A 13,821-nucleotide genomic window follows, 5' to 3' on the forward strand; every position below is an offset into this window, starting at 1 on the left:
CATTACATAGCAGAGTAGAGCCAATCCAAGTTGCATGTCAGCTTAGTTCGAAAAAGAATTCTCTGCTAGAGCAGTCGAATGATGGCAGTTGTGCTTCAGACTTCATCCATCATTGCAGTTACCAGCATGGGTCAGAAAAATAGTCATCAGGAATTTTGGAAAGGCAATTTAAATATAGGATGATTGATTAAACGAGTTGCCTTTCTTAGACTAGAGAGGCCATGAATTAACACATAAAGGCTTCATGATTACAGACCCCTAAATCATTGAGCTGAGGTTCCTGAGCTGGGATCCCATATTTCCTGTGCTCATCTCAAGAAGCCTTCAGTAGAAAGGGAGGACTACAGAGAAGAATTTATAATGACAGTCGCATCAGCTTTCAGCTCTTGCACTTGAGTTCTAAAATGACATAGACCAGGTGGTAAGAAAATCTGTGAAATTATTCACAATAGTCAAGGGGTGAAAACAACCTAAATGTCCATCAATGGATGAATGGATAAACAAAACATGGTGCATAAATAATGGCATATTATTCAGCATTAAAAAAGAATGGAATCTTAACATATGCCACAGCATGAATGAACCTTGAGGACATTACGCTAAGAGAAATAAACCAATCACAAAAAGACAAATATTGTGTGATTCCTTGGTTAAATATATATGGGTATGGGTTAATGAGTGAAAAATTCAAATTAGGTGATAAGATCAAATTCATTTTTAAATGCAGTAAACTGAGACATCATGATGAACACAAAGAGAATAATTGGACCTACTCTGCAAATCCCTGAAGCTAGAGGCAATTTCATCTTTAGCTTTTCTCAAGTGATATTTTCCTAGAAAAGAAGTTACTACAGTGATGCACTTTTTTTTTCTTTCAGCCTCAAATATTAATCTTCTTTGTGAAACACACATATATGGATATACAAAACAATACTTAAGAATCCCTGTCTAGACAAACAGGGCTATAATTCAAACCTCTGAAAAGAGAGATTTCGTATAACACCTCAAGATTTCTTAGCCTTTCAGAATAGCTAGAAGTTTCAGAGAAAAGTCCAACTCTCCCTTCTGATTGCCTTGTTGTCTATGTATTTTCCATTGTGGGACCAACTCTTGTCTATATTTGAAACCAAGAGACAGTTGCCTTTGAACTCTGTGTATCCTTGACATCTTCCATTTTCTGACATTCACTATCTTTCCAGGTTTCCCTTGATAGCTCTTGGATTGAAATGTATAACTATTAAGACAGTATTATAAGCAGCCCTTCCTTTATGCTTAGATGTGAAATACTGTGTCTCCCTAAGCTCAACCTATCCTGTGTTTTTAAGTTTCTTGATGCTTAATTCCAGTCCAGATTTTATTCCCCCTTCCCTCTTACTCAAGGTTGGTTGATTTTTTTTTTCTTTCAGCTGCCTAAGCTGTAACAATTAGGGGTGTGCAATGAAGGATAAAATAGCTTAGATTCTAAATTTCATCTTAGCAAATGGGGAGATTTTTAAATTAAGTTGTTCCCGACTTTTATCTAAACAACTGTAATTTCTAAATTTATGATTCACATATAGTTGTGATATAACTTACAGGATAGCTTGATATAGTGATGAAAATTTAAATAATTCCCTAAGATTAAAAATCAAAGAGTTATCCATAAAATGTAGTAGCTTCCTTGATCCAAAGAAGGAAGGCATCGGGTCAGATGGCAGAGATAAGAATTAGAAAACATTTGTCCATAGTGCCAAAGCTAAGAATTCTTCCTGAAAGCTACTGCTGAAAGGGGATTGTGGTCCAGATGGCTTTATTTCCCATGTTAAGAAAAATGTAGGGACATGATTTGTGTTCCCTTCAATCACATCCTTTCCAGGTATTTAGCATTTTCTCCCTTCTGGTTCTAACCTACCTTATTTTCTTCATATATAGAATATGTTGAGTGCTTTTCTCCACTTCACATTATATATTTGTGTTTATTATCAGCCTCCATATAACTAGACTATAAGCTCCTTGTCATTCCAAGATTCAGTTCAGTTCAGTAGCTCAGTCATGTCCAACTCTTTGTGACCCCATGAACCGTAGCGCGCGAGGCCTCCCTGTCCATCACCAACTTCCAGAGTTTATCCAAACCCATGTCAATTGAGTCAGTGATGCCATCCAACCATCTTATCCTCTGTCGTCCCTTTCTACTCCTGCCCTCAATCTTTCCCAGCATCAGGGTCTTTTCAAATGAGCCAGCTCTTTGCATCAGGTGGCCAAAATATTGGAATTTTAGCTTCAACATCAGTCCTTCCAGTGAACACCCAGGACTGATCTCCTTTAGGATGGACAGGTTGGATCTCCTTGCAGTCCAAGGGACTCTCAAGAGTCTTCTCCAACACCACAGTTCAAAAGCATCAATTTTTTGGTGCTCAGCTTTCTTTAGAGTCCAACTCTCATATCCGTACATGATACTGGAAAAACCATAGCCTTGACCAGACGGACCTTTGTTGGCAAAGTAATGTCTCTGCTTTTTCATATGCTATCTAGGTTGGTCATAACTTTCCTTCCAAGGAATAAGCGTCTTTAATTTCATGGCCGCAATCACCATCTGCAGTGATTTTGGAGCCCAAAAAAATAAAGTCAGCCACTGTTTCCACTGTTTCCCCAATTATTTGCCATGAAGTGATGGGAACGGATTCCATGATCTTAGTTTTCTGAATGTTGAGCTTTAAGCCAACTTTTTCACTCTCCTCTTTCACTTCCATCAAGAGGCTCTTTAGTTCTTCTTCACTTTCTGCCATAAGGGTGGTGTCATCTGCATATCTGAGGTTATTGATATTTCTCCCGGCAATCTTGATTCCAGCTTGTGCTTCTTCCAGACCAGCGTTTCTCATGATGTACTCTGAATATAAGTTAAATAAGCAGGGTCACAATATACAGCCTTGACGTACTCCTTTTCCTATTTGGAACCAGTCTGTTGGTCCATGTCCAGTTCTAACTGTTGCTTCCTGATCTGCATACAGGTTTCTCAAGAGGCAGGTCAGGTGGTCTAGTGTTCCCATTTCTTTTCAGAATTTTCCACAGTTTATTGTGATCCACACAAAGGCTTTGGCATAGTCAATAAAGCAGAAATCGATGTTTTTCTGGAACTTTCTTGCCTTTTCGATGATCCAGCGGGTGTTGGCAATTTGATCTCTGGTTCCTCTGCCTTTTCTAAAACCAGCTTGAACATCTGGAAGTTCACGGTTCACATATTGCTGAAACCTGGCTTGGAGAATTTTGAGCGTTACTTTACTAGTGTGTGTGATGAGTGCAATTGTCTGATAGTTTGAGCATTCTTTGGCATTTTCTTTCATTGGGATTGGAATGAAAACTGACCTTTTCCAGTCCTGTGGCCACTGCTGAGTTTTCCAAATTTGCTGACATATTGAGTGCAGCACTTTCACAGCATCATCTTTTAGGATTTGGAATAGCTCAACTGGAATTCCATCACCTGCACTAGCTTTGTTTGTAGTGATGCTTCCTAAGGCCTGCTTGACTTCACATCCCATGATGTCTGGCTCTAGGTGAGTGAACACACCATCATGGTTATCTGGGTCATGAAGATCTTTTTTGTACAGTTCTTGTGTGTATTCTTGCCACCTCTTTTTAATATCTTCTATTTCTGTTAGGTCCATACCATTTCTGTCCTTTATTGTGCCCATGTTTGCACAAAATGTTCTCTTGGTATCTCTAATTTTCTTGTAGAGATCTCTAGTCTTTCCCATTCCAAAGCTTAACCCTTAGTAAGAGTTCAGTAAATATTTATGAGCTGAAGGAATGAATGAACAGTGAAACAGCCTTTTTATTATAGTCCACATTGTATTAAAAGTGATTCCATTGGGAAACCTTGTAAACCGATGTATTTTGGGCTAGTCAGATTAGGGTAAATGGAACACATTTAATAGCTTCTCTGAAGGATCCACTTTTTGCCAACAGTAAAGATGGATGTTAAGTACAGTCTTCCTAACTTCATGCCTGAAAGCGGAACACGTATTTTAATGTATAAATGTAGAATTTTCCGAGTTCTTTGACCTAATTTTTTTCCAGAAATGTTAGTACATACTGCTCTTGAACACCAGTGAAAACACCTTGTAATGAGATGTCTTTGGCTCCTTTGGCATTCTTAGCTTGTGTCAACAAAGATATTATACTATCTATAGTAAAAGTAGAGAAGAGTTTTATTTGAGCCAAACTGAGGACTATAGTCAGGAAGACAGCTTCCCAGATTACTCTGAGAAACTGCTCCAGGGAAGCATAGTTTTCAACATGGTTTTATATCTTGTCAGAACAAAGAACATTAAACAAGCCATGGATATATTTCTTCAAGGTTTCTACAAAAACAGACCAGCACTTACCAGTGAGTCAGTGTGGTCTTGGCACCTGGGAAGGGAGTCTTATCACTGAAGGAGAACCAGTGTGGGTGTTCCAGGGAGGGAGGCATTTAATCTTGATTTTTAATATGGACTTTCTTAACTTCTGGTCAGTATGTCCTTTTCTTTAATAATTAAAGCAGATGTACAGTGTATGCTTGAAAGTTCACAAATAGGCTGTTTTAAATATTAAAGATAACTCATATATAAGCCAGAATGTCTTTCCCATACCTCAATATATGAAAATTACTTTTGTCACTTGGATGCAAAATAATCTTCAGTAAAACTGGTGGACTTCCTTTTAGTCAAAGTCAAATGTGGCAGGTAAAGCAATATTACTATAGCATGCTAATGAACAGCTTTATTAATTTTTTTGATACTTTGCAAATACTCTACAAGAATAGCCCATATGATAAATTAGAATAAGAAGGGTACAGAGTAGAAATATCTTACCTGGTTAGCCCTCTGAACGATATAGATAAGATCATTTTCATGCAAGTACTCTGAAAATAAAATACTAGCAATACAAATAATCAAATATGTAAATAATAAAAATTTGTTTAAGAATGATTCATGTCAGTTTATGACAAAAACCACTACAATATTGTAAAGTAATTAGCCTCCAACTAATAAAAATAAACGGAAAAAAAAAAAAGAATGGTTCGTATGCAGCTGATTATTTTAAGATTTTTTCCAGTATCATAAGCTCTGTTCCAAGTGAAAACCTGCATTCATCCCCCACTATACAACCAATTATACTTTATCCCTTGGGCAGGCACTGTGAGGACCTCTCAACCCCCATGCCCGCTTCTCCTGGTACACACTCCAGCCTTCGTTCCAGTTTCTGGGAGGCGCTCACTTCTTCCCTGGCTCTAGGAGCCATTGATTCAGGCGTAAGCACATGACCCAGGCCAGAACAATGAGAATGGAGAGCAAGATTTGGAAATCAAGCCTCCTTGGTCTTAGGAGGATGTTTCTAGAATTACTCCTAGGTTTCTCCAGTCATGGAGGAAGACTTTTGTAGTCTTTAGAGGTACTGGAAGCCAGTTTGTGTCTCTGTGGGTGATGTGACACCCCAGAAAGCAGAGTGGAGAGGAAAAAGAGACTGGGTATTTGAGAACATTGTTGGGTCAGTGAACCAAATTTCTCTTGTGATTCAGTGTATCTGCATTGTTGTTAATATCAGTGTAAACTGGATGTTTGGTTACGTATCACCAAACACATCATAATAAGTGAAATTCCTTTCTTCAACAAACCTATACTAAGAATTCATTAAATTTTAGGCTCTATTATCCAAAGGTAATTTATATCTCTTTCGTGCCCTCAAAGAAGTTGCAATCTGTTAAGAGAAACAGAAAGTAAATACCCAGGTCGCGTGGTGATATACTGAGAATGTCCATCATAGATGCAGTCAATAAGGGGATGCAGAGTTTAAAGAGAATTTTAAAAACTATAAAATTGACTAAAAGTGTTTTTTAAATTATGATCACACATGGTCAATTTTAAATAATGCTAATGCAGTGATAGAATATTTCTCCCTGTCTGGATGGACCATACCCACTGCCTCAGGCCTCTAAACCTGGCCCATCATTATTAAATGACTACCTCTTAAATCACCCTAAATCATCTTTGTAGCTTGAAGTTCACTCTTTCAGAAATAAGACTTCTAAAGAAATCTGCTCTTTGATTATATGGCAACCAGAAATCTTGATTGCAATAATGGAGAAGAGGTATCAAACTATAACAAGGTTGGCAGCAGGGAGTATTTCAGTATTGAATGAAGGCAACTCAGGAACCTATTGAAACCATATGAGTACCATAATGTGGTAAGGAAAATTATATGCCCACAAAATATTAATGCTAAAGAGTGGAGAGCTGATATATACTTCCAGTTTGTCCTTACTGAGAAATTGATATCTCTCAGCCAGGTGAGGCAAAGAGAATAGACTCAGAAAGGACTCTGGAAGTTTCTACTAAGGTAATTTAATCCATCAGTCCTGTTCTATGCATCTCCCATTCTTGCTGTGATCTAGTTCTTATCAAGAGCTCATTTGATCAGTGCTCTATACCTCACTGGCTCATGAATGGTTGTTCCAAAATAGCTTTAACTGTGGTCTTTATCTATTGTAGTATGAAAGACAGTTGACTTCAGCATTATGGCTTGGCTATTTCCTACATAATGGGTACAGATTGCACTGTGTTGACCTAAAACAGATAGACTGCCAGTTATTTCTCCTGCAGAAATAGGTTTATTTGGGATCAGCAAAATATTGCAGTTTGGAGTATGCAACCTTGACTAGCCACGTGTGAGTCCCCACACAGCAAGGAGAGGAGAACATTTTTAGAGGAGGGGAGAGGAAGTTGGGAGGGCCATAGTAAACAGAGTCCATTGGAGGAGTTGAAAGTTTGAAGTGTAGTGTGGCTTTTCATTGGCTGAATTGTGATGGGCTCTCATCAGTTGACCTCCTGCCGAGCAAGAAGAGAGGGTTTTCCTTTTTACTGTTGGGCTGTGCTGTTGTTGTAGGGTGTGAGAAATTCCTGTTCTGGATTCCCAACTATTTTCTTGAGCATTCTGTTTATTAATTAGTGATTTAAATATTTTTCCCCTCTATTATTCTAGTCTCTCACTGCAGCTGCTAAGTCACTCAGTCTCTCACAGTGGACAATAATTGTGCATATATATGTTCTCGTATTACCCTCTATGTCTTTTTTTCTCTAATAACTTACATCTTCCTATGTCTGCATAATTGTATCATATCACAGTCTTAATCTGTATCTTATCTGCTAAATCTCATCAGTTGTTTGAGAAGATAGAGAAGTAGAGTAAAAGATGATTTAGTAAGTGGCAGAGTCATTTCAAAGATAGAGGGGACAGATTAATTCCTTTCCTAAGTAGCTCACATTAGTGAACATTATCTTTATTGTTCTGTTTGATTTAGACTATCTAGAAAATTCATGATATACAATTAACTGAAATTTTCACTTTAAAAGAAATTTTAACTCATCTTTCCAATTGTTGCATTAATTTTTCTTTTTAGACAAATAAAATGAGACCTTTATTAAGTTTCAAAGTTTGACTAAGAAACTTAAGAGTCAGTGCTATAACATGCATTTGCAAACTCACTGTATTGATTTATTTGATATGGGATCATCTTCCAAGCCCTCTCAAGCCTTTTGACCATGTCCCTAAAAGAATATGCATGACCTAACGCAAGGCCAGCACTGTATTCTGTGAGTGTGTGATTTATTGTTTTCCAAAAAGATCAAAAAGAGTTATGAGTTCAATGAATGCAGCTAAATTCTCCTGCAGTTGAACAAATCCATTTCCTATTGACTTTCTTCAAAAATATGTGACTATAGAACTGCTTTCCCACTATTCTTAGCAGTGACATCTTGGTCATACACTTCAATTAATAATAACTTGTAGATAGCCCTGAGGCATCAGTGTACCAAAATTAGTATTCCTTGTTACATACTAATTTATGATACTGAGCTTCAATTATGAAATTTGTTGTTCAATTTTTACACATTACATTTACTAGCCCCTAAATTTGGTGTGTCTTTTAAGTCCTCTTTCCCCACAGATCATAAATCAGTCTCTTTTTTTATTGTATGAAAAAATCAGCACACACAATAGATTTCAGAAGTGGCTTTAAAATGCATGCCTACTGCATATCTGATAATATAATAGCATTCAGATTAAACAGATTTTTCTTTCATTCCCTGTGTTGACAATCCTCCTTTCCAGTCTTTCCCTCTTCCTTCCTGCTCTCCTTTCTTCTCATTTCCCCTCCACCAAATCCAAAATTATTTGGAGTCACTATGTGGACATTTTTCCCCTTTATAATGAGTTCAACAGTGTCAGTGTCAGCATTTGGACTTATATAGAAAATAACTTCTTCATTATTTATGGTAATAAAGGGAGATGGCATTGTGGGAAGTTCTCTGCACTTTTTAGAGCCAGCAGGCAATATGAAAGCATTGGAAAGCTTTCTGACCCTTGATGCCATTCCCAAAGACTTCAATTCTGCCATTAGCATTTGATCCTTGGGGTTAGGGCACTGCCCCTTATTAAGATGCAAATCCCTCTGAGCCAGAAAATGCCATAAGCTGCTGTGATCCATTAACATCATATGACTAATTCATAGATTGGAATATTTCCAACAGAATTAGGCTGAGAGCAGATTTTGTAAGGAGCACTAGAGTCTGAAAGAGAGTCAGAACTAGATGGGGTCACCAAACATCTAGAGAACAGTAGAAGACCATCGCAAGCAGAGAGAAAGAATAACCAAAGGCTGGAGAGGTTGAAGAGAGGCTCCTCTGACTTCCATTTTTGCCCATTCTTATTCCTAAGTGTGAATATTTTTTAAATGAATGAAATGAAAACATCCACTCAAACACCTTAGAAACTTAGAGCAAGGGACATAGTTTCTTGTGTAATTTCATTTGGGATCACAAGAGGCAAGAGTCAAGGAGAGTGGGAAGCATCAATAGAAAATAAATTGTAGATGATCAAAGCATGAAGTAGGGAGAGGGGTAGAAAGAGGTTATTTATTACATTTACAGGATTTTGGAACATGTACATAATTCTGATAATGACTATTAAAACTAGACACAAAAACTGGTCAAAAGTCTCATTTCAGTCTCATCGTTTAATATTTGTTTTACCAAACTAGAATTTGATACGACTGCAAATGCTTACTTTTTCTCTTCCTATATTTAGTAAGCATTCCTGGTGTCCTTTTGTGTACACGTTTTATTGCTAATATTCTGGGGAATACAGTGAATAAGAAAAACACAAAAGCTGCTCCCAAGTAGCTATCAAAGTGTTACAAAAAAGAAAATTAAGCAATAAATATAGTATCATGATGTGATTTCTTTAGAAAGAGTAGAGGAAGCCCAATGTGATATACAGAGAGTGTTAAATAATACTCAGTACCCCTTTAAGTTATAAATAACCTGTTCAGCCTTTGCTCTAAAGATTGGCAGTTGGGGGGTGAGAACTTACATGCAGATCACCCAAGGCAAGCCTTCAGTTATCCACTGAGATGAGGGTTGAAATCCTGGGAATTTATCATAGAGGAAAAGAGCTCCCGCTCCCACCTTTGCTAGAAATTCTCAAAGATTCGTAAGGCTTTTAGGGAAGAAAACAAAAATTGAAGTATTTCCCTGAAGCTTTTTCTGAGATTATTCCTTCCAGATCAGAATTCCTCCTCGGTGTAGTGAAGGATGATTAGGGTTTGGGAGACGCCCAAGTGTTAGAGGTTAGAACAGGGTCTTCTTAAGCTGATGTGGCAGAAAGCACCACAACTAAGAGAAGGTTAAAACTGGACGACTGTGGGGAAGTTGGACAACTATGATGTGGAATTTTGGAAGGAGAAACTTAATGGACCACAAATTTGAGGGAGCCAGAGGAAAGTACAGAAATCAGGATATAAAGCCAGAATTCTATCAGTTAGTCACACTGGATCCCACAATAAGTGATAGTGTTTGCGGCTTACTTTTGTGAAGTGCATTGGAGAAGAGCCTGAGGTCAAACTTACTGGACTGGGGCTGAGTGAATATTGCCAGCCAAAGCCAGTCTTCCTTGGACAGATCAGTATCTCTATCGCTGTGATCTCACACTACTTAATAATAAGTGATGAGAATCATTCTTGTCTTCAATGCCTTATGCATTTATTAAGCAACAACTGTGTTCCAGGTTCTATGCTAAGTATACATGAAGAGGCAAGTGAAAGTAGTTGATGCTTCAGAACCTAGAGTCCAGAGGGGTAAAGCTACTATCCTTCAATTAAAACTAATTTTTTTTTTTTTAAAAAGAAAACCTAGAGAGAGAAGTTCTTTGAAAAGTAAAACCGAGCTTCAAATCAACTTCATCTCTGATTAAAATAAGGTTATCTTGACCTGTTAAAACACCCAGCTGTACTGTCAGAGGCAAAAATAAATCTCCTCTGATGAAACATTAAAAAAAAAAAAAAAATGTAGAGTTCAGAGGGCATGTATAAAACACCCCCAAGCCAGACAGAGCTAAGCTGCATGTATTTTTGTGAGGCTGGCCAAGAGCTGGTCTTAGAAGTCTAGCTTCAACATGTAAATAGTCAAGATTAAGCTTTTCACAGAACTCACATTATTAATCATAAAAATCCTTTGGATCACAGCCGTTTCATAGCTTCATGTACTGTAACACTGACCTTGAAGACACTTGCCTTTAAAGGATTGATGAGCAGAAAGTAGGAACACTCTTTTCAGGTAACACTCAGGAAACTTTGGGATTGTCATATCTGTTCTCTTGCACCTGCAGGTCCCGTCCTCCTGCCCATCTGTTCCTTTCACTTATGATGATGGAATCCTACACCATGGGCAGGATTTTCACTTCTCAATATAGAACCCATGTACCTTACCTCATGGTCCAACTGACTTCCTGAGAATAAATCTTTGTCCTTGTATTTCATAAGCAACAACAAACATTGACTTTGTTGTTAGCATGTATGAGCCTGCATTCATTCAACAAACTGTACATTTTAATCAATAAGTGCCCTAAAATTTTGGATTTTAATTCCCTGAGAGATCAACTTTTAATCAGTTATTGATTACAATTTGAGGAGTCTTGTGTCCAGGCCAAATGCAATGTGACTTATTCTCTGGTGAGTAACTCCTCTTCATTTGAAGTCTTAAAGTTGTTTTAAATGCCTTAAACCAAGTTTCTTCAACAGCAGTGTCAGGACTGTGACATTTTATGCTAATTTTACAGTGAAAAGGATTCTTTAGCAATGTGTTGACAGGCAATGTGAGTTCATCTGAGTCTTTGATTATGTTTAATAGTTTTGCTGTCAGACAGTGAGTCATGATCTTTTTGTTGTACTTTACAGTTTGTATTTACACCTCCTTGCATTTAATAAAAGCAATGTAGCAGGCTCTGCCTATTGACAATGATGGCCCCCTTATTTTAATCAGTGCAGAGGAAAAAAGTAAAACTTGGCACAGTGGGATGTAAAACCCCTTCCTTCTGCCATTTAAAATGTAGTAGTCATATGTGTAACCTTGTAGGACGACTTTGTGAAACAAAATGTCAGCATATCTAGTCATTTGATTTACATGAGAAATTTTACTTTCCTTCTATCAGGTTCAGTTTAGCAAATGAGGTTAAGAAAAAAAATTATCTTCTCTATTTGCAAGCCTTGGTGATATAACCATTTATAAGCATGCCTATGTAATATTTTATTTAATGGGAGAAAATCAATGCCAATTTTCTCTCCACTCCAGTGAGGCTGAATTTATCTTGCAGTAGGGTGTGGTCAGAATAAATGAACTGCAAAGAGAACACTGACTGAGGAGTGGGATTGGTATTTCTGAATTCCTATTGGACTACAATAATTGTAAATAATTTATGTCGTTTGCCTCCATCCTAGGCTGCATTTTTTAATTTCCTCTAGAAGTCTTTGAGCTGATTAGCTTTGCAGGTCTTCTCCCCATGTGTGCTAATGTCTTTAGTTAGATGTCACAAATTTGAAATAGGTTTTGTCCCTTTTGGTGAAAATAATTTGGAGTTCAACAAAGTAGACATCTTGGTACCTAGGTAATAGCCCTTCAGGTAGGAGTCTATTTAGGATACAAAGGAACAGATGAAGTTATGGATGAGTATAAGGTAGAGTTTGGTAAGCTTTTTACATGTAGGGTCAGATAGCAATTATTTATGGCTTTGTGAGCTGTACAGTTTCTGTCATGACTACTCAAGTCTGCCAGTGTAGCACAAAAACAGATATAAACCACATGTAACTGAATGAGCAGTGATCATGATAGTGTTCAAATAAAACTTCATTCAAAACAAGGATTGCCCTAGTGTAAGATATCAGCCTCCTGGGACCATGTTTTGGCACATTACTAAAAAATAGCGATCACAGAAATTTTCTTTACACATTCATATGGGAAAAGTGTTGGGGTTCTTTGAGACACTGATGAGTTATTTAAAATGGTATCTTAATACCAGCAAACCCTTTCTCTAGGCTTGCAAGATTCAAGGCAACAAGTGCTTGAGTAAATAACCAAAAAAGGACCAGGTGAGACCAGGCAGAAGCGGCAGACAGTCGAACCAACCAGTATGTTTTCTCGGGTTCTGGTAATGTGGGTGGAGTGCACTGAAGTGAGAATGGAGGAGGGAGTCTGGTTGTAGGAGAAGTTGGGACCAGGAACTTGCTAGTATGTTTGTTCCAAATCAGAATCCCCTCAAGCCTTAAGGAAGTGGGAATTAGCAAGATATTGGGGCCCTGGGACTTCTCCGGCGGTCCAGTGGTTAAGACTCTGTGCTTTCAATGCAGGGGGCACGGGTTCGATCCATGGTTGGGGAACTAAGATTCCACATGCTACACCGTGTGACCAAAATAATAATAATAATAATAATAATGGGGCCCTAACCTTGTAGACAATTCAGAAAGGAGAGTAAAGTCTAGTAAGAACACTGGACTGTTTAGTAGGCACCATTCTGGACTGCAAGAAGCTATCTGTGTTGGGGGAGCTGATGGAAGCAAGGGCGTGGGAGGAAGCAGAGAGTGGTTAATGAGATGTTCAAAAAATGGAAACTTGTGTTTTCAGAAGCTAACTTAGACACTCAAGTTTTCCCTGAACAACCTAATTCCTGGAATATCACAAGATTTAATTAAGGGACCACTGAAACATGTGCTGAGTTTCTGACCTACAGGTTGGGTAGATGTCTACAGATAGCACAGCAAAGACTAGGGAAGGAGATAATCAAGACCCAGGAACCAGGCAGCAGCTGGCAGAATTAGGGTTGCATGTATTATGCTTAAATAGGACAAAAACTGTGAGGGCCAGAAATGAACTCTCTCTTTGTAAAGTCTCATTTATACCTCCGCAGAAAAATCGGACACTTATGCCTAACACTGCATTGTTCCATGAAAATCTTAGCTATTGAAAGTCGTATTGTCTAACCCTTTTTTTTCTGACACATAAAGAACTTTTACATTGTAAAAAGATTTTTAAAGATGCAGTAAGAGTTTAACTTGAAAATGGAAGCATTTTCAAGATAAAGAGTGAAAACAAAGAACTGCATAATAGGTATTATGTTCGGTAGACATTTCAAGATGAGTTATTGTATTGTAGGCATTTTTAAAATACAGAGAACAATGCTTTTAACCCTTATGTGTATATTTAAACACTCATAAAACATTTCTACTTTTTGTGACAAAAATTTTGATGTACTTACAAACGAAAGAAGAATGCCTGGTGTTAATTACATAAAGGCAATGTAAATATATAAAGCACTTTGCTTTTATAGCCATGAGTCAACCCGTATATACTATTTGGGTAGATTTATTGTAAATCTCCCATAAAGCAATATTCTGTTTGTTCTTTAATAGTATGGGTTTTGCCATTGGTGGAGAATAATAACCACCCTTTAATTTCACAATTAGTGGCTTCCCTCTAAGAT

The 13,821-nt window shown here is 37.6% G+C and overlaps 1 protein-coding gene across 8 annotated transcripts in view; it reads left to right on the forward strand.

The window, feature by feature from the left end:
- B3GALT1 (beta-1,3-galactosyltransferase 1) overlaps nucleotides 1-13,821 on the forward strand; it is a 606,250-nt gene that overhangs the window by 483,978 nt on the left and 108,451 nt on the right. Inside the window, exon 1 of one of the 8 annotated variants that reach the window (XM_043488143.1) lies at nucleotides 10,878-11,020. The exons of the other annotated variants lie outside the window; for them this stretch is intronic. The gene's annotated coding sequence lies outside the window, so the exon portion shown is untranslated. Of the gene's footprint in view, nucleotides 1-10,877; nucleotides 11,021-13,821 lie in introns of those variants that run through there. 8 annotated transcript variants of the gene reach the window in all.

This window comes from Cervus canadensis, chromosome 15 (assembly GCF_019320065.1).
Source record: "Cervus canadensis isolate Bull #8, Minnesota chromosome 15, ASM1932006v1, whole genome shotgun sequence".
Taxonomy (NCBI): Eukaryota; Metazoa; Chordata; class Mammalia; order Artiodactyla; family Cervidae; genus Cervus; species Cervus canadensis.